At 37.9% G+C, this 26869-nt stretch overlaps 1 protein-coding gene across 2 annotated transcripts in view; it reads right to left on the bottom strand.

Moving 5' to 3' along the window:
- LOC134211701 (calcium/calmodulin-dependent protein kinase type 1) overlaps positions 1-21151 on the bottom strand; it is a 38111-nt gene extending 16960 nt beyond the window's left edge. For both annotated transcript variants that reach the window (XR_009979070.1, XM_062688842.1), the window contains exon 1: positions 20894-21151. The gene's annotated coding sequence lies outside the window, so the exon portion shown is untranslated. The remainder of the gene's footprint in view (positions 1-20893) is intronic.
- Positions 21152-26869: the final 5718 nt, after the last annotated feature.

Genomic DNA, 26869 nt, shown 5'->3' with positions numbered 1-26869 from the left:
ACGGAGGGCCCCTCAGGGTAGTCATATAGGGTTACTACTGTTCGAGCACTTCGTCAATGATCTGCACTCCATCTTCAAACCGTATATCGTAAGGTATGCTGATGACCTGATAATCTACCAAGGTGCGTAACAAATGGGATGAAAGTAAGCGTCAAGAAATTCAGTTTGATGATATTTTGTCGCTTACAAACTCCAACTAATTTTCAAATATTTTGGCAGCAATCTTCCAGCAGAGCAATTTTGGGGCAACCTTTGTTGTGAGGAAATACACAATAACCAGCGAAAGGTTTAGTTTTCTACCAAGGGCGGAATTTTTTAGGAAATTGTCAGAAATCCACGGAGACAGACAAGATTTCTTTGCCTTTTTAAAAATGCTGAACCTGCATATGGTCCCTGGACTAGAGCACCTGTTCAACTATATTATCGAAGTCATAGCTTATTTTTTAACTTGAAATGGGCTCATGCAACTCCAATACCACAAGAAGGCAAGGTGCGCAGCGAGCAAGGTGGGTCGATCATGTGGAAGACGATTTGCGCACCCTACGCAGACTCCGTGGTTGGCGACGTGCATTCCGAGTTAAATGGAGAAGACTTTCGTGCACTGCACGCTTAAAGTCATTTACACATCGCATGAATACTTTTCACACATGACGGCGTCGCCACGACTGAATCGCAACGTGTGTGAAAATTGTTTGTGAAACATGTACAGTCGCTGTGTAATGCCACATGACATGCGCAAGTGACTTTGAATCGAGCTGTCAAAGTTCGTTCGGATCGCCATGACGGTGAACGCTTCCAGCATGTGTGGTAATAAAACAACGTTTTCAAAGTATTTTCTTCTTGTTTCGATGGCGAAACTATAAAACTGTTCGACTATAGTCATCGAAATTTGTTTTGTTTATCGAAACAATTGGAATAGCTCTGAATAAGTATGAACAAGTTGCCTTCTTACCAATTCAATTTTGAAAAATATAATTCTAGAGTGCTTTGAGAATAGATTGTATGTGCAAAAGAGAATCTCCCTTTGCTTCCTTTCTCTTTTGATTATTACAGAATTATACTAAAGTTTACTTCCGATCTCTAGGCAGATATCTAAAGACTATTGCAATTAATTGCATATTATTCGGCAACTCGGCCGTACGAAAACCATTTTTTGTTAAATATCTTGGCTGTGCATATGCACAGCATATGTTAGGAAATGGACAAATTGATATGAAATTTGCGAAAAAGAATCCACGTGTCTTGGAGGGACTCGAACCCTCAACCTCCTACTCTCTAGATAGGCGTGATAACCCCTACACAACAAGACCACTTAAAGGTCTCGTTTGCGGAAAAGCCATCAGAATCCGAGTACCAACCTCCACCGCGGTTAGCTCTCTTTTTTGCAAATTGAATATCTTTCGGATGCTTGATTTGTCCAATCTCCACATGTGCTTTACTGTTGTATATCCACAGTCAAGCGAGTGCACATTGTTTATTAATTATTGTTTATTAAGACTATTGCTTTTTCTAGCGTACTGAAGTGAAAATGTAGCAAAACATGCAAAACTAGTCCTACTGTTAGCGAAGCGTAAACAAAGAGAGCCGCTTTTTATACATACGACCTATTCTCAATGCTATGCAATGGGGGCGGCTCCTTCATCAGTGCTACCACCTGGAAGTCTCGAGAAGAAGAATCATGGAAATTTGACATGGCATGATATAGAAAATAAGAATTGAACTATCTCTAGAACGTTATAAAAAAATTTTAGCCAAACAATTTTTAGTTTGTGGGGTTAGAAATTCGACAATCTTAAGCATTAACTGCTTATTTGAAAACATATAGAATCGAGATATCATGTCTATTTTATGTACTTTTAAAATGCTAATTCCTTAAACCAAGATTTTTTTGAAAAAACATCTTTAATTTTTGGTTTATAACAAAAATATACTTAATTTCCTTGTGAAACTTCAATGATTCTACTTTTTCTCCTCCCCTATTATTGAGGATAGGTCTGACAACGTTCGGTTTTGGATCGGACGTCTCGATCTTGCCCGCTACCAGACGAGATAAAAACAAGCCAATACCGTTTCTTTTACATGCCGCAAACAGCACAAATATAAAAACATTCGATACTCGTTCCCTGCATGTCGACCACGGACTCCGGAGATACTTCTGGCCACGAGCGGCGTGCTACATTCGCCTCTTGATAATTAGCAAACTACAACTAGCAACGATCATCCGTTTCGGCATTTGCTTGAGGAGTTCCAGGAAATCACACGACCATCAACGTTGCGAGCGGACGTTCGTCATGATGTTACCCACCACATAATTACGAAAGGACCGCCCGTCGCATGTAAAGCGTGAAGAATGTCACTAGATAAGTTGTCAATCGCCAAGCAGGATTTCCAAACCCTGATGGATCTTGGCATTTGCCGCCATTCGAGCAGTAGCTGTGCGAGCACGCTACGTTGCGTTCCGAAGAAGTCTAAACAGTTGCGACAAAGCTGAACCATGCGATCGTGCCTGATAGAATTCCTTTGCCTCATATAGGGGAACGGTTCGCCACTTCATATCATAGCTCCTATTTCCATCCCATCCAGAGGCGTCGCGTCCGCATGTGCAACCTGTGCACTGCACATGTTATTCCCAACATTTAAACTCTAGATAGATTTCTTGTTTTTTCTAATCCAAGCATTTATTTGAATTATGTGCTTTTGAAAGATGTTTCATGCAAATTTGACTATTAGATACATAAACGGAAAATATGCATGTTTTTTTATAGGCGGCATGTGATGTGAGGCAACCAAATGCTGCGATGGGGACGCGTTATATTTTTCTCTACGATACCGAACCGACCCACCGACACCACATGTTGTATCAACACGGAACTTTCAGCCGAGAACGTTTTGTCATGCATCATACACGCATTATTTTGTATGTGTGGATCATCTGCTCTAACCGCAATCGGCGATGTATAGGTAGTCAAAGCGTTCCTCCCTGGCAGTGCACGGTTTGGTGCCTATCGAGAACCGCTTCAAACAGCGCATGCGCGATTCAGTGAAGAGAGCGCGATCGGAACAAAATCCAAAGAGAAGAGTAAAGCGCGAGCATTTCTGCTTCCTCAAAGCGTTCCATGACGAAAGTTCCGCTTTGTATAAGCAACGCGAAGCAAAAGCGCTTCTGATATTTGGTGTTAAATGGGATGGCCCGTTTACACATCCACTAATCCTGACGACAATGTACTGTCCGATAATACTAACGCGACATTAGCTCAATTTAAACAGAAATTGTCATCTGCTAATAAGCGCAATAAAACCTGTTTACAAATACGCCTATTATATTAGACATTGAAGTATCATACAATATTAACATACACACTTAAAATAGAATTCGCTGTTCGGTAATTTGTTTGACGAAAAACTTCGGTAAACATTAAAAGTTACAGTAAGTTCGGTTGAAAACATTAATTTTACCGGATATCTGTAAAATGTTACCGATCAAACTGTAATTCAAAAATTATATGACAGAGTTCGGTATTTGAACTTACAGTTCGTACTGTAAAATCTATTTATTACCGTATACGGTAAAATCAACACCGAACAAACTGTAAAACAGATTCTGTATTACAGTACTTCGGTAAACTAGGTTGAGCTGTCAAACTGTCAAAGCCATACTTGCCCAATTAGAAACTGTTTGCAGATAGCGGTTAGCTCAAGACTTTTTTTTATCAAGAAACGGTCATAATTTTTCAGCGTATTCGTCATGAAAAAACACGATCAGACATCAAAAGGAGACATAATAACAGGTATTTCATGCGCTCTTGATTAAAGCAGTTCAATATTCAACGTTATAATATTCTTTTCAGATTTTTCTTTTGGTGATATTTTTCTGCCGAGAAATGCATGCAGTTGGATTTATTTTAAATATCTTCACACCGCGTAGCCCTGAATGCAATGGAACGGCGTCGGAAACAGAGTTTGACAGACACTTTATATATTTTCCGTTCCTTCCTGCCATTACCGTAGTCATTCCGTTCAATTGCGTGATTTTTGTTGGTTCGGGGAATATGTTTATTATGATCAAATGTAAGCCAAGTTCAATTAAAAGCAAATTAATTAAAGAAATATTATGTTTCAAAACCACAAATGTATTTTATTTAATAACAATCATTGAAAGCATTCAATATTTATATTTTTATTTTTTTGTCAAAATATCAAAGTACCGAAACGTTCGGTAGTTTTTGTTTTGAAATTACCGAACTGTACGGTATATTTTGACAGATCATCACAAAATCAAACTACCGAACGATCTGTAAACGTTTTGGTTTACCGAACTGATTACCGAACGTTCAGCTGTTGAAAGTTCGGTAAAAAATTACCGTATACTGTAAAATATTTTAAGTGTGATTGTAAACAGACATTTTCATCTTCTGATGAAAATCTATATTGTCGCAGAATTAGCGAATATGAAACGGGTCAACATTTTTTAAGAAATTTATTTTTAAAGGTTTTTTTTCGATAAATCCAATATATTTAGTTAGGGGTAAGTCAAATGTCAATGGTCCACAGCTTAGAATTGATGCGAATATGCGCGTCGACAACACGCTAACCTGGACCTACCCAGAATCATGTCAAAGTGACCCAGATTCGGCAAAACCGTGGTTACTCTAATTTGGGTTCGGGTACCTAAACTCAAATCTGGGTAACCGAACAAGCGAAAAAATCTGGGTAACCGGTACCCAGCTATTTTCGCTCCAGAAAATTATTATTGTGTAAAAAATGTTAAAGAAAACAATTTCCCCAAACGCATATCACTTGCCGGCTGTGCCGACAATGCTCCGCTGCCATTCATTTGACCATGCTTACCTTTTTCTTGCTGCATTCAGCAAAATCCCCTAGCATTTACTCCGGCATACGACGTCGACGCCATGTTGTTATATCCGAAAATGTTTAAGTCCCCGGTTACCCAGATTTCGGGTTCGTCTGACACAGATCTATTTTGTTGACATACCCAGATTTTGACAACTGCTAACATTGAAAAATCCGGGTACAAACGACCCGGTCACTGGGTTATTTCAAGTTAGCGTGAAGGCAACACTTTTTCGCATACGAATCGCATTCGATCAGCATTCGATCGAAAACGGGAATACCATTTTCGAACTCATTCGAATCGAGACGTTCGTTCGAAAGTCCGATACGGACGTAAACAAGAATAAGGGTGATTGCTTATTTGTCACTTTGGAAACGATTCTGATGATAGTAATTTTTAATTTTACTTAAATCACTTTGAAGCTTAGTTAAGTTTGAGTTAATTCAGAAAATAAGAAGTAGCTAAGAACCAGTTAGATGCAACAAAATAAGCAAACATATTGAGAAACGCGCTGGAAAATCATTTGTTTATCATTTCAGGTCCCTTTTATGTGTTTTTCTCGAAATATTAAAATAGTGCACAGGTTGAAGAATTGATCACGCGACGCCTCTGATCCCATCAAAAACAAAGCAATGGAAAGGAATTTGATTTGTTTATTATTGTTGTGATTTTTTTCAGCACTGAGCACGCGTGTTGACAAAAATAAGCGACGAATTTGGTGCCGCATTTCTTTGTTTAGCGATGAGATGGATATATGTACAGTGAGATATCGGAACAGTTCCCTACCAGGGTGTCGACTCAAATTTGAGAATAAAATTCCCTGACTTTCCCTGACTTTCCAGACTATTTCTCGAAAAATTCCAGTTGTGAAAAATGTTTCTTCAATTCCTAGCAGTATATGAAAATATCTGCAAGTTTGAATCCCTGAAGTCCATACGAGTTCCTGAGTTACTGGAAGCCTAATCACTCCTAGAAGCAGTACTTTAAAAATTTATAGGAAATCGTAGGTAAATCTGGTCGTTCACAGAAACTCAAGAATGTGCACAGGGGCCCTCATACAGCTTCCGGAATTCTCACGGAATCCCTCGAGTCGCAATAGACCTCCAAGACTACTGACGGACTTCTTCAAATCGTTGACGTTTTCATGATCATTTTGGAAACTTATGTGAAATCTTGTATAATTTGACACGACTTTTGATCTCTTTCCAAACAATCGAAGGAGCTTCTAGAAATCCTTTGAACTCCCTTAAAATAGTTAAAGATTTGCAGGTATTATCGTGGATGTTAAGAAACCTTCATTGGCTCTCAAGTATACTTACAGAGTAAGAACTCTTGTTCACTCTCTGTGGGGTTTATGGGCTTCTAAAAATAGTCACGACCGGCCAGTAAACCTCCAAATATTCAAGAACTCAGTACCTACAAGCTCCGATAAATCTATTCAGCACTTACAGTAGGCCCAGGAAAACATTCTAACCACTGCGAATCTTCAAATATTTTGGTCAGTATACACTCAGGCCGTTTGTTTTTTAGTGGAATTCGATTTGGCTCGGTTTAAATGAAACAATGACCCCACGGAAAAGTACCCAAAAATGGTCATGTTTGTAAGAAAGTGGCATAACTATCCTCAAATGCTAGGGGAAGCTACATCTACCCCACACACTCAGTAGAGCTGTGCGCCGCCGCGCCGCGCCGCGGCCGCCGACGATTTTTAAGCGCCGCCGCCGCCACCAATTTTGACCGGCGCGCCGCTGGAATTTTTTGACCGCGCCGCCGGTAAGTTTTTGGCGCGCCGTTGAAATATTTTGTGACGTAGTTTTCGTTTTATAAGGTTAATCCCCCACATTGGTAAACGAAAAATTCCGTTCAAACCTAAATAAATTTGAAAAATTTCGGCTGCGCCGCTGAAAAGAATGTGTAGTAAATGCATAGCCTTTTCTAATTCGAAATTCAAGGAACTAACGAGTAATGTCTTCCAACCCAGAACTCGTTTAAGCGTTTCAAGAAATTGCAGATGATTCATAGTGATATCAAATACAGACATTTGCATTTCTCTGCCATTATTTCCCTTGCAAATTGATGAAAATACAGGTATGACATGTGCTGGAGGTTGCGGATCATACCCATGACAACCCTAACGATTAAGAAAATTAAAATCATGTTCATGATTTGAAGTAAAAATAAGATTTTGCATACAGTGATCGTTCGCTAATTGGGGCACGACCTCACCCCAACTAGCGAATGCCGTTCGCTAATTGGGGCGTTTTGACAAGCATCAATGTTGTTTACTTTTTGCATTGAACAAAGGAAAATTTTACGCGCCAGAAAATATCGATCCAGCCAAACACGGAAACAAAACGTCAACGCGATTTTGACATCACATTCTGACGTTAGCTGCTTTTTAATTGGGTTTCGCCCCAATTAGCGAACTCCCAACTAAAAAGCGACCCAGCTAGAAAAAACCCAATTAGCGAACGTTCACTGTATTTTGAAATATGGCCTAGATAAGGTACCCCGGGGCAAGTGGGACCTAAAAAAACGCTAGTTCAGCAAAATTGTTAACGCATACTTAGAAAACAGGTTATTTCAGAACATTAACCACTGATACATCATTATATGCTTCCATTGTTGAAGTGTAGAGGTGTTGGAAGCCATTTATTCAATTACAAAAATATTGGTAAAGCAAGAAATAAATTTACCTTCAGGACCCACTTACCCCTTCAAACGGGGCAAGTGGGACCTATTATGTTTTCTACTGTCGAACAAAACTAATTTGAGGAATGTAGATATACTGTTCATATTATTTCTGAGTATTAGTATATTCAGATCATGGATGGAGATTGGTTGCATGTCGGACTTTGTTTTTGCAACAAGAAAGGGATTGTAATGTTAGCAGATATGAAAACAAGACAATAGCCGATTTACTGTTTATTTGGCTGTTGTCTTGTTTTCCATTAGCTTACTTTTGTACCAAATGTTTTAGGTGGCAAAGATAAGCAAGTCTTTATTCACTTTACGTATGAACAAATATTTCTGTTTTTATTACATGTATTATATTACATGAATCAAAACTTTAGGAAAAATCATTTTTATTCAGGCGATGCGCAGTGTTTTTAATTTTTAACAGAACAAAATAGCCAATTTATATGTTAAGCACTTTATTTATCAGATAACCTGATGCGAAGTTTGAAAATAATAATACACAGGACAAATCCCGTTGACCTATTGTAGAATAAATAGATTATTTGCACTGTAAACGGAAGAATATCGCATAGTTTTAGACATTGCTCTTCTTCATGCGGGAGATAATTTTCAGAATGTAAAATACACAGTTGGTAAATAACTGTACAATACTTTTTAACAACGAAATCAAACTGCATCTGATTCAGATCCATATGATTTATGACATATGAATGACGAAGTTATTTTTGACTAGACAACCATCTAAAAACAACTAAAATAGCTTTGTCGAAAATGTTGTTCAGATATGTCCCACTTGCCCCATGTATGTCAAAACTCAAGGGCAAATGGAAATGGCAGATTTTGGCTTTAATTAAAAAATTTAATTGTTTTCGATGACACACAATTATTTAATTGCTCAAAATATTCACTTTCCACATCAATGATAAATTTAGAAACGACTATTGAGTTGGAAATCCATTTTATTTAAATAAAAGAAACAGATTTTCGTGGTAGTTTAAAGTCATGATCAAGCGATAACATTAGTATGGTGCCTCCAATGATTTTGATTTCAAATATTTTTGTATCAGGTGAAATCGTTTATAGTTCTGATTCATCTTCCTAGAACATTTTTACCATCAAAAACGTTCATCAATTCATCTGCAGTCATAGTACCCACTTACCCCGTATTTACACTTGCCCCGGGGTACCTTATAGGAAAAGCTAATAAAAAGTGATCCATCATTTTTGTTATTCTGTCTAATTTATTGAAGTTACTGTTTCTAATTGTAATTTATAATCACAAAAATATTCGCGTTTAATGTAATTTTAGCATTTTGCTGCGGAAATAGAATAAATAAACCACTTTTTATTATTTTGATGAGTGATATGTTCTCACAAGTATATTGAATAAAAATCTTCCGTTATGTAGGAGTCTTTTCTAAATATTCGTAAAAATTGGAAAACGATCCGTTGTGCTCATTATTTCACTTGCTAGATAGAAGCTCAAAAAACGAAAAGATTCTGTATCATTATATTTAAAAAACGCAGGACACAAAGTCGGACAGAAACACAATTCTTGCATAATCAAACACAAACTACAATACAATTTTCGGGTTATGCTACAGATTTTAAAGACATCTGATTTTATCACTGACATTTTGAAGTAAGATGCCACTAGAGGATGCGATGAGGTGATCAGCTGATCAGCATAGAATTTCAGGCAATAGTAAAACCACAATTGAATCATTTCATACACAAAAGAACTAAAAATAATAGCGAACACATTTTACATAACTGGTGCCATTTTTAGGAAGGAAGAGAAATACTTTCTTCCAAAATTCTGGAGAATTGTCTTTCTGTAGCAAAATGCTATCCTCACTCCAGGTATTGTGAAAATGTGCTTCACCAAGAATCTTATAGACTTCCTTCTTCTTTAATTCTGGGAAAATTCTGGAATAATAAAAATGACAGTTGTGCGATGCTTTCATATTGAGTGGTGTGCCCTTAAAAACGCAAGTGAATTTTGTTTTGGATTCCGAGATGCTCGCCTCAAGGAAGTTGGCAAAATTCTTTGTCCAGAAATTCTAGGAAACTCATATTTTAAAAATACTGGGTTATTTGTATCTAGGAATTCTGAGGAATTTCTTCTCAGGAATTTTGAGGATTTATGCTTTTAGAAATTATGGTTATTTCTTCCTCCAAGAATTTTAGAAAACCTTGACTTTTTCGAATTTATAGAAAATTCTTACCTGGGAATTTTTGGAAATTTCTGCTCCTGAATTCTGGGAAACTGATTTTCCAAGCATTCTGGGTTCTTCCATCACTAGGAATACTGGGAAATTCTTTCTCAGGAGTTATAAGGACTTACCATTACAGGAAGCATGAACAAAATAATCTAAAGAACTTCAGCATACCTTCTCCCCTCAACACAGGTTTTCCTTTTCTCGAAATTTCAGGAAATTTCCAGATATTCGTCGTCACAAATTCTGGGCAGTCGTTATACAAGAATTGTAGTATAATCTTGCTTAAGTATTTTTGGGGAATTTCTCCTTCTGAGACTCTGGGAAATTCCTCCTTCAAGAATTCCTTCCATAGAAATTTTGCAGAAATTCGCAGACATTTTTGGGAATTGGCCCTACAAAAGCTCAGAGCAAATCATCTTGCACGAATTTTTGAGAAGCCTTCTTCCAGACTTTAAGAGAAATTCCTTCTTCAGGAATTTGGAGGAATCCCTCAGCTGAGGATTTGGGTAATTACTCACATCAGCTCAGATATACTATAGAATAGAAAATTCCTCTCTCTGACAACTCTGGAGATTTTTTCCCGCACAATTTATGAGGAAATCTACTCCCGTGAATTACATCCGAGCAGCTCATATGTTACACATATATCACAGTAACTTATACTTGTTTATTTGGTTTTACATATCCAATTAACCTAACTGTGGTCTTAATGAACTTACAAATTCTAAATAGATCACACAGATCACAATAACAGGTTTCATCAACGGTATCACTAACAATAATATTAGATGTAATGTAATAAATGATACAGCATAATTTGTACAGCCACACATAATGAAATAGAGAACGTTAATTTACTGCGCAACGCGAAACTATTGATAATTACAATTAATTGGACTTGGCTTCCATACGTTATTTGAACGGTTAATAAACTCGCGAGATCAAATACCGTTTGGCCAAGTGGAACTACTAAGTGCCAACGTTTTCTCACATTGAATTCAGTCACTTTCAGCACGGCCTTGCTTTGTAGCCACCAGGCTAAAAAAGGCACAATTCAGAATTTTTGCTAGTATTTTTACTACGAATTACACTCCCTCCCGGAAGAACTATTGAAGAAATTCATAAAGATTTTCTGGAAAAATCACTGGAGGAAACCGTTAAGAAACTCCTGAAGGAATTCCTGGAGAAGTTTATGAGGAACTCTTGAAGAAAGTTCCTGGAGGGATTCTTGGGTGACTTACGAAAAAATGCTTTACTTAAATATTCTGGAAGTTTCAGAAGAATTCTTTGGGAATTTCAAAGATTTTTCTCATGTAGGATCTCTGTGGAATTTTATGGAATTTCCAAAAGAGGCTTATTTCGAACCATGTCTTCTCAAAAGATATATTAATTAGAACACTTTCTCGCTAGTATACAGTGTTAAAATTAGCGGCGTACTATATATATTTTATGCTTTTATTGCACTAGAAATGCAGAAATTTAAATTGCTTGAACTGTTTGAAGGAAAACTTTGAACCACGCCGATCAAGCCGCCGCCGCCGCCGCCGAAAACAACCGCGGCGTGGAGCCGGCTAAGCCGCCGCCGCCGTTAGAAAAATACATTCACGCCGCCGCCGGTTCAAAGTAGATCGGCGCACAGGTCTAGTTTTTATTTCTGCAGCTCGGCAAAAATCCGCACAGCCGTGCGCCAGCAAGATAAATAACTGATATTCCGGCAAAAAATGCGTTTGTTAGCTGAATTTCGGCAAATTATTTGCTGATTATCAGCAATTTTGACAGAAATCTCGGCAAAAAAACATGTTTGCTGGGGCACGGCTGTGCGATTCTCGGTAAAAGTTCAACATTTTGCTGAGATCCCGGTAAAAAAAATTAAGTGTGCATTTCTTTTACCGATTTTTAATTGTTTGCCAACAAGTTTAAAAGTGAATCAATCGACTTGGAATTTCAGTATTGTTTATTTATAGAAATTTCAATCTGCTATCCGCTATTAACTCGATGTCAGTCTTTTTCAACAATGAAACTTTATTATAATTATCTATAGGATTTTTTTTTTTGAAGAACTCATGAAGAAATGTTCACGGGACTGACACTTGTATACCTCCACCACAGTTCGTTCCGTAGCCAACATTGAAAATTCCGCACTGACACCCATAAGGAGAATCATGAGAAAGAAAAAGATAGATGCGTTCCACAATGACAGTTTCATAATCTACAAGCAGAAGAAACGAAACTGTATCTAGACTACGAAAACACAACCAAAACATCAGACCCCCGGAAATGTTTGAAGATTTCTTGGCATGGTTTTTGTATGAATCCCTTCACGAAGACATTTCAATTCTAATTTGAGTAAACACCATACAATGTACCAAGCTATTGGAGCGGTGTTTCTGAAAAAAAATCTACTGAGCATCCATCGAGGAACGTTAATTAAAAACTATCGAGAGAACTCTTGGAAATCTTGTTGGGAATTCTGGAGTAGTTTGGAAAATTTTATGAAGGAAATATTACACAGTAGATATCTTACAGCAACCTCACTGAAGTAATTTCTAAACAAAATTCTCAAACACCAACCAGAATATTTACTGATACTTGAAAAACATCAAAAGCAGCCAATGCAAAACTGAAACATTGCCATTAAAAATAACATTGTACTCCTCCTGCAAATATCGGAACAAATTCAACTCGCAACAATCGATTATCTTTAACTGCAACAGCATATGTTCGTATGTCGAGCATCTAGAAAAGAAACAACTTGATGAATGATAACTAAATTAATTGAATTGCGTCCGGGTATGGTTACACTACTAAGCAGTACTTAAGTAAAAACTTTAAAGCAGGTAACATCAATTGGGTCCTAAAGCCCTACATCGATGCAAACGATAAAGTACCGCTCAAGAATACATGAACAGATGTTATTTAAATTCTGATACTAGGGTAAAACGTCCTATCGTTGTGGTATGTCCTAATGTTGCGGTAGTGTTAAAATAGTCCATTCCAGATATAATAGCATTAAAAACAATTGTGGATACGCTAAAACTCATCGAATTAACGACTAGAACACCTTTTGATTGACAAAATTCCGTTCAAAATTATGAAAAAACAACATTTTTCATTAAAAATTTGAATCCTTTGTGCCTATCATTGCGGTAGTGCTAAGGTCCTATTGTTGTGGTATCGATTTCCATAAGAATTGCATGCGATACCGCAACAATAGGACTGACCTTCAAAAAATGTCGCAACGATAGGCACCTGCGTCCTATTATTGTGGTAGTTAGTTTTTATTGTAATAAAAATAAAACAACATAAGTTTAGCACAATTGACGTAATATTGACGAATCTATAGTTAACGAGCAACCTATTCGACTACCGCAATATAGGAAAAGACTAACATGTAATTTTTAAAGAATTTTTGAAATTAATTTTATTTTGACACGGTGCTTAACCCCTCCATAATAGGTCGTTTTACCCTAGTCTAAGTCAGTAAAAATGATATTTTTGTGTCTGAGATTTTTTAAGACATGGTTTGGGCTGAGCAACATCTGTTACTGAAAAGGCAGCATACCCAAGTAACATTTTGAGTTTTAAAACGCTCTTGAAGACCATAATTTACTCTTCAAGAGTGTTATAAAACCATCATAAAACCAAAATGTTACTAGGGTAGCAGAACGATTAAACTATCAGCCCTGAATATCAGGCCCATATATTAACTATCAAAGGTTGAGTCAAGTGCCCTGCAGTCTTTTGCTAGTGCGTTTGAATCATATTATTTCGTACGTTAAACAAGATCGAAAATGTCGAGGAAGCATTTCCATCCATTTTTAGTTTTCAAATTAAACAATGTTCCTTTCGACTTTTGAGTCGAGAGAAAAACTTGATCCGTTAACTTCATCGTTCCCCGAAAGAAAATTGAATATCAATTCTTCATTTTTTGACACAATTGCACAAAAACGCGTCGGATATTATTTGCCAAATACATAAAATACATATAACTAAACACTTGGTATATCATACCTCCATGCTAAAACGTAGAGATTATATCGCATGATCTAACAACATGACTCCAACATAAAACCACACACTGAAACTAAATAGGGGGAATGACGGCTTTGGCAGGTTTTGTTCTATTATTGGCAGGGGGTTTTTTATGACTGATTATGCTCAAATTTGGCCTAAACATTCTTTGCATATCAAAGAATATTGTGGCCAAATTTTATAAAATTTGGTCGACAAAAACCCCCCTGCCAATAATAGAACAAAACCTGCCAAAGTCGTCTTTTCCCCTACTTCCAATTATTAAGGGGATTTTTATAAGAACTATTTGGCCCCAATATTGACCATTTGGGCAACGTGGCTTAGACACGTGGAGACTAATGAAAGCCAATTTGATTACCGTGGGGAACATGGAATGAGTCCGGAGTAGAATTTTAATCTCCAGACTGAAAAAAAAATCAGTATTTGGGTTGCATTTTTTTCCCTGACCTCATTCGAAATTCCCTGACTTTCCCTGACATTCCAGGTCCAAATTGAAATTCCCTGACTTTCCCTGACTTTCCAGGTTTTTCCAGGTAGTCGACACCCTGCCTACATGATCTGATAAACGGGACGTGTAGGTAAGTCAATCTTCAGCACTATAAATCTTGCACGTACGAATCACCAGATACCTGTGGAAGTGAAAGACATACCTTCTTCTTCTTCTTCTTATAGGCATTACATCCCCACACTGGGACAGAGCCGCCTCGCAGCTTAGTGTTCATTAAGCACTTCCACAGTTATTAACTGCGAGGTTTCTAAGCCAGGTTATACCATTTTGCATTCGTATATCGTGAGGCTAACACGATGATACTTTTATGCCCAGGGAAGTCGAGACAATTTCCAATCCGAAAATTGCCTAAGACCGACACCGGGAATCGAACCCAGCCACCCTCAGCATGGTCTTGCTTTGTAGCCGCGCGTCTTACCGCACGGCTAAGGAGGGCCCCATACCTAAAACGGCCGTTATAACTCCATTTGGCCCATTCTTTACTAAGATGCAGTTTGGTCTGTGTAATGCAGGCCAAACATTTGAAAGGTTTATGCACAGGCTTTTCGGCGATATTGATTTCGTTGTCATCTTCATCGACGATATCTGCGTAGCATCGGTAAGGATCTTTGAAAATTCCTGTCCCTCGTGAATGGAGATAAGCGATGCATACATCAAGCAACCAAAATGCAAGGTGGCCAAATACGAAAGTAAGGGTGGTGCAGAAGAAATTGGAAAAACTTCAAAGATTAGCTACTCTTCTTATAACTGGTGTAATAAAAAAACACGCCATACAAAGCGCTATACACTATACGTGTTGGAACAATTTATTTAAATGAAAGAAGATTTTTAAACCTCCTCGGAGGAGACGCAAAAGGACATCTTAGAATTTTAAACAAAATAACTATCAACTCACAGATCACAAACAATAATGACTGGATGAGGAAAGGATACAATTTGTATCGATACTACGATGTAATTAATCTTAAACGACATGAAGGGACAAGTTGTTGACCAAATTTTCGCTCAGCATCAATTTTTACACCGTACATAGTTTACACCGATGGTTCAAAGCTGAATAATCAAGTTGAAGCAGGCGTGACTGGCCCAGGGATAAATAGTTAGATTTTCATGTTTTCCAAGCCGAAGTTCAAGCTATTCTAAAATGCTCTAATTTATGCTTACGCCGATAATAAAGACATTCAAATATTTGCATAATGTCTAATAGTCAAGCAGCATTGAATGCTTTGAAATCAGCAACGTGTCCATCTAAACTCGTTTGAGATTGTCTTCAGTCACTCCAAACCTTGAGTTGTCGTAATAAAATGAACCTTTATTGGTTTCCTGGTCATTGTGGCATTGAAGGCAACGAACAACTGGCATAACTTGGATTATCTCGACAATTCATAGGTCCCGAACCTTTGTGTGGTTCATCTGCGGAACATCTTGGGAACATTCACAAATAGAGGACATTTGGAAAAACACCTTAAGAGCGGCCCAATAAGAAAATTGAAAACGTGTTTTTTGAGCCACCTTACCCATTGGCGTAAATAAGGGGGTGCTAGGGGGGCTTAGCCCTCCCTAGAAAAAAATAGCCCCCCCTAGGATTTTAAAAGTTAGTTTGCAGTGATATCAATTTTCAACATATAGTATAATGAATTACTAAAAAAGTGTGAAAATAAAAAGGGTATCTCTCAGGTTCACCCTATCATAATGTTGTACCGCGTATAAAAAAAATCCATACCCAGATAGATAGTCGCCTAAGAAAAACATGATAATTTTGAAAATTTCACAGCCACGTAGTGGTTTGTAGCGGTAAATGTTTTGATGGCACGTGTTATTTGTACTGCGTTTACATTGTTCAGATCTGTGGAAGCCTTGAAAAATGATCACGTAAGTTGTCAATTTTGTTGCAAGGCACAATCAAATTAGTGGAAGACAAATGCGCTTGGTTTTCATTTCTGAGAAAGATTCCTGTGTGGCAGGAAATTGCACTTGGTGTTAATTATGAATAGGAAAAATCTAATTGATTTGAAAGCATTAAAATAAGCTTGATATGAACAACAACGGAGAGCAACCAAAATATCAATCAAGGCAATCGTGGTACCTCGCCCGCAGTCAAATACAATGTAGTCAATCATCACGGACTGCAGTGACATTTTATCAGACTTCCGCTTGCCTAGCAGCATGATAATCTCCACATGATAATAAGGATTCTCATCAAACCCAGGGAGGAAGTCCCGTCAGAGTTCGAAAGGAATTCTCATTGAAATCTCCAAATAATTCTTTTCAGAATCATCGAAGTATTCCAACCGGAAACCAGAAGAACAGAGATGTCCTCAACAGTTGGCAAAAAAATCTGCTCTTATCTTTTTCACAATTTTCAACAATAAAATTGCATTTAGTAAGTGCAACTAATAGATGTACATATATTTAGAGTTTTCGAGATGTCACTTCAATCTGACAAAACGGTGCACGCCGACCACACGCGGGCGCACGCACAGCAAATACACTGGCGTGTGTTGTACGATGTGCGCACGCCCGTGTAGCTTCGGCGTGTATTATTTTGACAGATCGAATTGACTGCAGAAGAACTGGATTCCTTTCGTTATCGTTGAAGAATACCCTTGGGAATCTGTGGAGAATACCCTTCATAATCCATGGAGAAATCGCTTCAGAATCTCTCGTTGATTTGCTTCGGAATTCCTCCGAAGTTGTTCGACGATTTGTTTTGGAATCGTTCGGATATTTGCTTCGGTGTTCCTTGACAATCTGTTTGAGAAATCAACGATTTGCGGTAGTACGATTCATCAGAACCAGATTACTCTACATATCGTCTATCCGGAATAAAGTTAGTAGACTTTTTCTAGCGAAGATGCATTTTTTTCGAGATACAGGCAAATTACTCAACTTCGGAAGTAGTGCGCTGGATTCGCCATAAGATGCGCTGAACAATGCATCAATTAGATTGACAGATGAAGCTTCGGAAGAAAGTTCAGTTCGGAAGTCCCTACTCTCGAATTCTTCTTTGGCGCTACGCCGACAATAGTATAATCGTATAAAAACGGTTGACAAAGTTACTTCAAAAACTTGACAAAGTTACTTCAAATGGAGCATATGTATATCACAATTGACGAATAAAGGTTACATGAAGAAGATGTCGAAGGATGATATTTGAAAAAAAAAAGCACAGAAATGTTTTTAACTCTTCTCAAAAATTCTAAGGGCAATTTAATTTAAAACGGTTTAATACGGGGTAGGACTTTCAGATACTGTGTAGAAAGTGCAATATCACAAAATAAAATTCAAAATCGAAATGATGTATTAATATGTAATACAATACTTGTCGAACTTGCCCGATCTTGCTCGGGTTGTCTTTTTTCTCGCGACCAAACTGTCAATCATTTAGTTAATTGCAACGTCGTCCACTAGATCAATTTAGTTTGAGCCTGGTGGTTTTCTTCAGAATTCATAAAACGTACTATTTTTACATTTGTTCAACTTTTCCAGCAAAATGTTCTATCTTTCCATACGTATAAATACAGCTGATTCCAAGACGAATCAATTAGTAGGGAAATCTTGGAAATTGGTCCAACTGTTCGTGAGTTATTGATTAAAAGGAAATGCTAACCGCAGCAGTTTTGCAACGGAACCTGACATTGGGTTTTTATTCGAAAAAATTAACATCGGGCCAGCGCAACTGTTCAACATTTGGACGAAAGCTGACATGGATGAAAATGGCTGTCAGGTACTTCAGACATATGTTAGAAGGCCGCCAATCCATGATCTTTACCGATTAAAATCTCCAAACCCTAACGCATGCAATGACTTAAAATTCTTCAGGTCGACTGCCTTACGAGGAAAGAGCCTAGCAATTTGTCTCATAATTTACTACAGACATCAAACACATCTGCGGCAAGAAAGTAAACGAAATTAAATCTCCATCGCCAATATATTACTAAAATATCCGACCCTGATCTTCAAAAGTTGCTCAGTCCCGCCAATTCCTCACTGAATTTAAAACATCTTACACTGCACAAACGTTCAAACCCGCTTGATTTTGACATACAGGATATGTTGTTTCATGATAAATTGTTACTACGATGTACTCCCAGATTACATTCTCCAAGAATTGTAGAAAGGACAACAAGAACGGTCCCGATGTTAAATCGTCCCAAGGCACACTACATCAGCGCTAGGTCTTCTAAGCACTCCTTAAAGACCACCTTTTAGCAAAGACAAACAGACATAACACATTGAACTTTTACTCATAAAATTCATCGTCGTTCAAACACTAACGACATCTGTTGATTTCAGTTAGTTGGGCAAATCACGAACCAGATGGCAGTAGTGAGCAAACGTCAAACTCGAGCAAAACGATGCGCGCGCCACGAGTGATCGATTGGCCAACTAATGATTATTTGAATTGACCAGTAAATCAGTGAACGATGGAAATTTGACGAGTATTATGTCTGTTTGTCTGTGATTTTAGTATCATGAGATAGATAGTTAGTTAGAGATATATAACTTAAACACATAGTATTTATTTAGTATTGTCTAAAAATAAAACCTTGTTTTTGTGCCTTCCCTGACCTGACTAAAAGTTTTGTACTAGAGGCTAACGTATTGTTCAACTCAAACTAAAATACAAATACTCGAGACTATTGTTCTGGCTCGCGTTGCAGTCGTGAAAGACTTGATAGCAAGCTCAGATTTTTACTTCGATTATTCTAAATGTTATTGGGTGTACCTATATTGTTACTATCTAAGCGACGTATTTTGCCGTTTTTTCAGAACTTTAAAAAAATTGGAATTTGTAAACCATCTCTTTAGAGTTGAGCGTCAAAGCATCAAAGGTACAATTGCGTCAAGACAAGAGCATCAAAGCTACAATTGTGATCGTCTGTTATGGTGTGGATTTAAATAATGTTTCTATTGTTGGTTTTGCCCTCGAATAAATAGGTACAAAAAAGTAGCCTCATTTATTCTTTTATTCTAGATTTTAATCCTATTTCAAATTAAAAATGGTTTCGATTTTCATTATTTTATTATTTATTATTACTATTATTCATGATTCGTCGAATAAGCTGGAAGACCACGTTATGACTTTGATCATAATTCAACACTTCAATAAGTCGTTTTACAATTCAAGACAAAATTTTCAAAACGACTTATCTGCTTTTGTAAACAAAACTTCAAACGACGATTTGACGAATCTGGTGAAGGATTCCGCTACCTATTGATGGTGTTGGTTTGCGTGGGAGAGCTATCAGATTCGTCAAATCGTCGTTTGAAGTTTTGTTTACAAAAGCAGATAAGTCGTTTTGAAAATTTTGTCTTGAATTATTCCTTGAACGCAATAGAACGGAATGGAGACGGAAAAGGCAGGATTTGACATGCCGTTATAGTCATAGTTCCATTCCATTGCCGTCAGGGCTTTATTGTTACTCACTATAAAACAAATAGTATTGCAATCACGTTCTGAAATACGCTGCATTGTACCTATAAAAGGTCAACGTAAAATCCAACATGTTTGTGAATGAATACAAAAAGTCAGGGAGAAACTTCTTCTCTTAGCATAGCATAATTTAACTCGATTGTTTTTTTTAAAATAGGACTGTTACTTTCAAAGATAATTATGAAATTGATTTTGGAATTGAATATAATTACAGATTCTTCATTGTCGCATTTATTACTCTGAACAAAAACTATCGCAGAGAAGCAGCAAAGCTAAACCTCTTATTGGATGGGGCTAAATTGTATTATCTTCCATTAAGCATATTTAGGATCACGGTATACGGTATGCCGTGATTTAGAACGAGAAAGGAAACGATTGGTGAAAAAAACGGCTTACATAGCCAAAATGTCCTTTGTTTATCAAAAGCATTTCATTTACATTGTGTGATAACCAATATATTGGTGATTCCGAAAACAAACTTGTACAAAGGATGTATGGTATTTTCTAGAATGTCGAATTATGTCCAGAAAACAAAAAAAAACATCATTACATTCTAATATTCCTTTCACCTCGGTCAGCACAAGGCACTTTACCTACATATAATAAATCTTGTCTAAGGTCAAACATGGACGAGTCATGAGAATGGCTTTCATTCCAACATAGTCATCTTTATCAGTGCTTAATGTATGCTTCTACAGAAAATGTGCTATCTTAATAAGAAATCGCGGAATGTGCAGCGAGGAAATAAAAACCAATTCTTGAATTTACCCAACCAATAATCAACCACTGTGGAGATAATGAAAAACCAAACACAAATGTTTTTGCCATTTTTCGCACACCTGCTGACGTCATCACTATACTAACTATGCAGGCCAGTGGCAGCCGTAAAAGAGACGGGCACGATTTGATTTCGCCCAGAGCCTGTAAAATGTTTTGTCTGAGCTCCAGCCAGCTCAGGTCAGAGCCCTCGGAGTATTCTGATTTTTCTGCGAGAAATCTCCTGTTGCTTCTCATCACTGCCTATATAGTTCACGTGCCATAAACTTTCCACTAGAATTATCACATTTCATCACCATAAGGTCACAGCTTTTCAAGCAAGAACAGATAATCGATAATCGTTTCATGCTATAAGAAGTACGTACCTATTGAATGTGAAGACTTTACTAGATAATCCGGACAAACAGCGAACATCTATGTTATAACTAAGCAATACATTTGCGTTCTGGAATGCTGCAGCAGTGTCAGGCTATTAAAATCAACAATTAGTTTTGTCACGAAACATATTCGTCCTAGCGACTAATGTCTCTCTCCTCAATGAATTTCACATGTATATCAGGAGTATGAAATGTTTTTTGCTAGCACAGGTCCCTAGTAGAACGAATGATTATTACTAAAATAAATATTCCGTGTATAGTAGAAAATCGAAAATTTGTTTTCAATAAAATGAAATATCTACAGTTATCAGACGTCGCAACTCATTTCTGATTAGTGCGCATGATAGTACATCCATGCGTGCATGATGCGCACTACTAATGAAATATTTCAAATTGTCGCGACTCGCGTCGCAGCGCGAGTGCTCAATCGCGCGGTCCGGTTTGGTGGCGGCCTGACAGTATTAACGCAACAGCATCAAATTCACTCTGACTGACTGACTCGCAAAATCTTTGTAGCTCAAGATCTCTAATTGAGGTGGGAATGGGAGTCTCTATACAGTGATAGTCTCTTTTTGCAAACTATCAAATAATTTACAACGTAACCAAAACATACTAATTTAGAATATGTACAACCAGTGTTGTAAAATGTCATTTGCATTCGTTCACACTTAGCTCATTTTACAGTATTCGGTAAATTTTACCGAAATCTCAACCGCTGAACTGTTCTGTAAATTAATTTACAGATTTTTTGTATTTTTTTCCATTGCTCAACTGTCAAAATCACCGAAAATCAGTAAAATAATTTACCGAACAGTTCAGCTGTTGAGATTTCGGTAAAATTTTACCGAAGTCGGCGATTTATTTTAAGTGTGTTTGAATAATTTTTCCAGAACTTGTTCAGAAGTTTGAACACGTGTAATTCGACTTGAACATCACAAATTATGTTCAGTGACGCCCAAACTCGTTTTCTGTGTTTACATTGAATTTTGACTTAAGATTGCTTTTTAGTTGGGCCATGACCCAACCAGTAGAGGCCCAACTGAAAAGTGACCCAAGTATTAAAATTCCAACCAGCGAATCACGACTGTAGTCAAATGACTTGCAGATGACATTTTACAAGCCTGTGTACAACATTGATTTAACATAAAATCAGCAGTGATTTAAATTGTTCGGGGCTGTCAGTTAGAATATGAATCTAAAAAAATCATTTTCCATGCAGCTGTTCTATAGATTCATTTTTTGAAACCAATCAACTGTAAAAAACGAACAGTGGGTAATGTCTGTGATACAACCGCTAAGTGGACGCAGGACTTGACTAGACCATGCCTTTAAGATACATAATATGTCCAAATTTCTCACATCAACTATTTTGGATAAATAATCGGCGTTGCATCACCGACGAACCGACGTGTCACTGGCGCTCGCTGATTGTCTCAAACTTTTTACGGTCATTCGCTTTGCCGGCGATCGCTCCTGTCAAATGAGCTAAGACACAACTCCGCTGCAATGTTAATACACGTAGGTTGGTGGCTGAGCTATGAAAACTTCGCGAGCCATTATGGGGGTGGTGGTAGTGTTCGATGATTTTTCAACATGGTGTCGTGGGCAGCAAATTTGAATTATTTTCTATGGGGTGACACGTCGGTTCGTCGGTGGTTGCATACCATTCTATGGCAGAATCTTCTCACCAAACCGACACAGAAATCAAATCTACCTCGAATAAGAATCATCAACAAAAAAAATTCAGGAAGTATCTGTCCGGTCACGAAATATTAGCCTCGACAGTGGCAACCTTCCCACTGAAGGATTGCCTGAAATAAACCTCAAGTTGGTTCAGCAGGGGATGTAGACTGTATCTCAGCCCTTCCACAGAAGAGCCTTCTAATCCGTGCGATAGCGACTGAAGGAGAACATTATTTTCAACTCTTAGAGCCTTGAAAAAGGCTGTTTGCTTCGGCTAAGTGCAAAAAGTAAGAAAACGATCTTTTAAATAACCGCGAATTTCTAGTGATGGTATAAAAAAGACTGAATGCTCTGCGAGCGAATGCACTTTTCTTTTATACCTTATTTTGAATCTTCTCTGTTTCCCAATTGGTGGGCCAATCAGGGCCCTGTAGCATAATCAGACTAATAATATTGGCTACAAGTTACAAGTTACAAGTCAACAAATTACAAGTCCTTGTAATTTGCGTCGCATAATATTGTTTTGCCAACTAATAATATTAGCACTAGTAAGGTTGAAATTACAAGTCTGTCAGGTTCATTTACCTGTCAAAATTCATCCGAAAGTTCACTGTCAATGCGGAAGTAAACGATTTGTTTACGTTTGTTTGCAAATTTGTGAATAGAATATAATATATTTTGACTGCGATAGGTGTGCACGGAACACTCTCTGTAAATTTATTGATTCCACGGTTTAAGCCGGCTTCGTGGAATTGGCATTTTTAACCAAGCCAATGTAATGCACACTGGAGTCGTTTTTACGAGGTCTTTGGGATTGACTTAAGTTTTAATTAAGGCGATTTGTAAGTTACGCGAACGTATCCTCCATGATAAATCGAATCCCGCTAGACTTGTTTGTTGTGGGTTTTTGAAGAGGGTTTAATTTACGTGTATTGTAAGACTTATGCGGGTTTAAATTTTGCTTCTAATCCAGCTTTCCACGCTCGGTAATGGCGGCTTGTCGGAGTGTAAAAATCAATCGGTCACTGTACTTTTTGACACTAGCTGGAGGAAAACTCACCGGCGAAAAGGCCTTTTTTCCCTTCCCCTCATCCAGGAACGCCAGTGAGCTTTCCTCCAGCTAGTGTCAAAAAAGTACAGTGACCGATTGATTTTTACACTCCGACAAGCCGCCATTACCGAGCGTGGAAAGCTGGATTCGATTATGAAATTTGGACAATTTCTTTTTTAGTTCAACCGAGAGTTCAACATACTAACTGATGAAAATATCGTAATAAATTCTACTCAGAATTTAGGTAGTTTTTTCCGTTTTTCCTTTCTTTTCCATGATTGTTGTTAAACATTAAGCAATATGCATGGTCTTAAACGAGATTGTTTAGTATAATAATACAATAATACAAATTTAAGTAAATGAATATATTCTCAATTTTGAGATAAATAAAGTCAACTTTGGGTAAACTAAACTCTGCTTTGGTTAATATGTTTTAAGTGGATTAAGTAAAGTGCCCTAAGGGCATCTTTAGTAATGTTACAGTTATAGTTATATTTATTTCACGAGATTCACATTTTATAACTGTCATATAACAAGAATTGCATCTTCAGTAACAGTTATCAGCTGCACATGTTTATACTGGAAAACGAAAAAATAATCTTCCGAGGCCAATTCAAATGTCAAACTGTTATGATGTCGATGAAATAGTATTTTTTGTAGCTGATGACGTCATCTTCTATTGTCTTGAACGAAATAAAACTCGAGTAAATTCTGTTGCAAATTCGTGCAAAAATACAACTGAGCAGTATTCCAGTTATAAATTTCCCGACGAAACTGTTCGAATTTTTAAAACTATAACGCTGAAGATGGCATTTTTACAGTTTCAATTTCATTTCCTAACTCCCATACGATTTGTAACTCTACTAAAGATGCCCTTAGGAAACTCAAAATTGGGTTATTGGTCTAAAGTACGGATTTGAGCTAAAACAATCCACTTTTGAGTAGTTTTGGGTTTCTGTGTACTGCATAATTGCTAATCTTGCTAATGATCTTTAGCGCTCCATCATTTGAATACTTGATGTCAGCACTTAAATTACTTCTACTATATCCAAAGTCATTTGACAATTTTCGTAATTCTCAGTGTTATATGGGAACGAGAAAATTATTTTTAGTGCACAGTATTTCATTATGCTGGTTAGCTGGTTAGCTGGTTAGACGGCCTCATTTGCCCTCTCTTTAAGAAAGGGCACAGACTGGAGTGCGCCAATTACCGAGGAATAACCCTCCTTAATTCGGCGTACAAAATTATGTCCCGTATTCTGTTCAACAGATTGAGACCGCTTGAAGAGTCCTTCGTCGGCGAATACCAAGCAGGTTTTCGTGAGGGCCGATCAACAACGGATTAAATGTTTACCCTGAGACAAATCCTTGATAAATTCCGGGAGTACAACTTGCAGACACATCATCTGTTTATTGATTTCAAGGCGGCGTACGATTCAGTGAAACGGAATGAATTATGGCAAATTATGCTTGAACATGGTTTTCCGGCGAAACTGATACGGCTGATTCGTATAACGTTGGACGGATCGAAATCAAGTGTAAGGGTTGCGGATGAAATATCGACGTCATTTGTTACCTTAGATGGATTGAAGCAGGGTGATGCACTCTCGAACCTACTGTTCAATATAGCGCTCGAGGGAGCGATTAGGAGAGCTGGTGTGCAAAGAAGCGGTACCATTATCACAAAATCGCATATGCTCCTGGGATTTGCGGACGATATCGATATTATCGGAATTGATCGCCGTGCCGTGGAAGAGGCTTTTGCGCCTTTTAAGAGGGAGACAGCGAGGATTGGACTCACGATCAATACCAGCAAAACGAAGTACATGGTCGCTGGCAATCAACGTGGGTTCATTAGTGGTGGTGGTAGCGAAATAGTGCTGGATGGTGAAAAATTTCTGCAAACGAAAACAAAACTCGCGCTGTATACTACTCTGATTCTTCCGGTGGCTTTATACGGCCATGAAACATGGACGTTAAAGGAGGCTGATCGAAGAGCTCTCGGAGTGTTTGAGCGTAAGGTGCTGCGGACAATACTCGGCGGTAAACAGGAGAACGGTATCTGGCGGCGTCGCATGAATCACGAATTGTACCAGGTATATAAAGGGCTGGATATTATTAAGCTTATACAACACGGCAGACTACGGTGGGCTGGTCACGTTGTTCGTATGCCGGAAGAACGTCAAGCGAAGATAATATTTAGTAGAGAACCTGGAAGAGGCCGCAGGCTTCGTGGAAGGCCGCGTACACGATGGCTTTTTGCAGTTGAAGAGGACCTGAGGGCGCTCAATGTTCAGGGCGACTGGAAGCGATTGGCCCAGGATCGAGTCCAGTGGAGAAGGATACTCCATTCGGCGTAGGTTCATCGAAGAGCTGTAGCCCATCAAGTATCAAGTAAATATTTCATTATATGGTAATTTGAAGCAACTAGAATAATAGTTTCTTTCTCTGTTAAGTCGTTAAAAACAATTAAACTATGCATAATTACTTTGCACAACTAAAATAATAAAATAAAAGCTACTTGTAAATTAAATTACAGCAACATTCATTCTTGTAAAAGAAACTACAAGTCAACGTTAATAATTTCTACTTGTATTTTCTTTATGCAACAGTTACTTGTAAATTCCACTAATATTATTAGTGCGGTTTACTTGTAATATTAGTCTTGTAAATTCATACTTGTAGATTCATTATGCAACAGAAAAATACGAGTTACAAGCTACTCTACTAATATTATTAGTAAAATTTCGATTATGCTACAGGCCCCAGCTAGTGTCTTGTATCCCGCTTCTTTGTCAGCCAAAGCGTCATCATCATCAACGCGTTCGAGAAGGGCTTCTTCTTTTTTACGCTTGTTGCTCGCTGCTGGCGTATATTGTACTTCCAGTTGAAAACCGAAGTGAGCTCTCGCGACAATTGAGTTTTCTCCCGTTTCCTTTTGTCGCAACTACGTCGCGACCAGTGCGCATCATGGCGCACGGCGGTGGCATAGATGCGCACTAGTCGCGATGCAGTTGCGACATCAGGAAATAAGGAAAAACTCAATCGTCGCGAGAGCTCACTTCGGTTTTCAACTTGAAGCACAATATTTCCTAACGGGACTTTCCGCTTGATACAGGCCAATAAGCCGGGCAAGCGAGCTTAGAATTGCAGTTCAGGGCCCTGTAGCATAATCCGACTAATAATATTAGCTACAATAAATTAATGATTTTCGTGTGTGTTACTTCTAC

The sequence above is a fragment of the Armigeres subalbatus genome, chromosome 2 (assembly GCF_024139115.2).
Source record: "Armigeres subalbatus isolate Guangzhou_Male chromosome 2, GZ_Asu_2, whole genome shotgun sequence".
Lineage (NCBI taxonomy): Eukaryota > Metazoa > Arthropoda > Insecta > Diptera > Culicidae > Armigeres > Armigeres subalbatus.
Note: the sequence above shows the minus strand (reverse complement) of the source record. Positions and strands in the feature narration are given on the sequence as shown.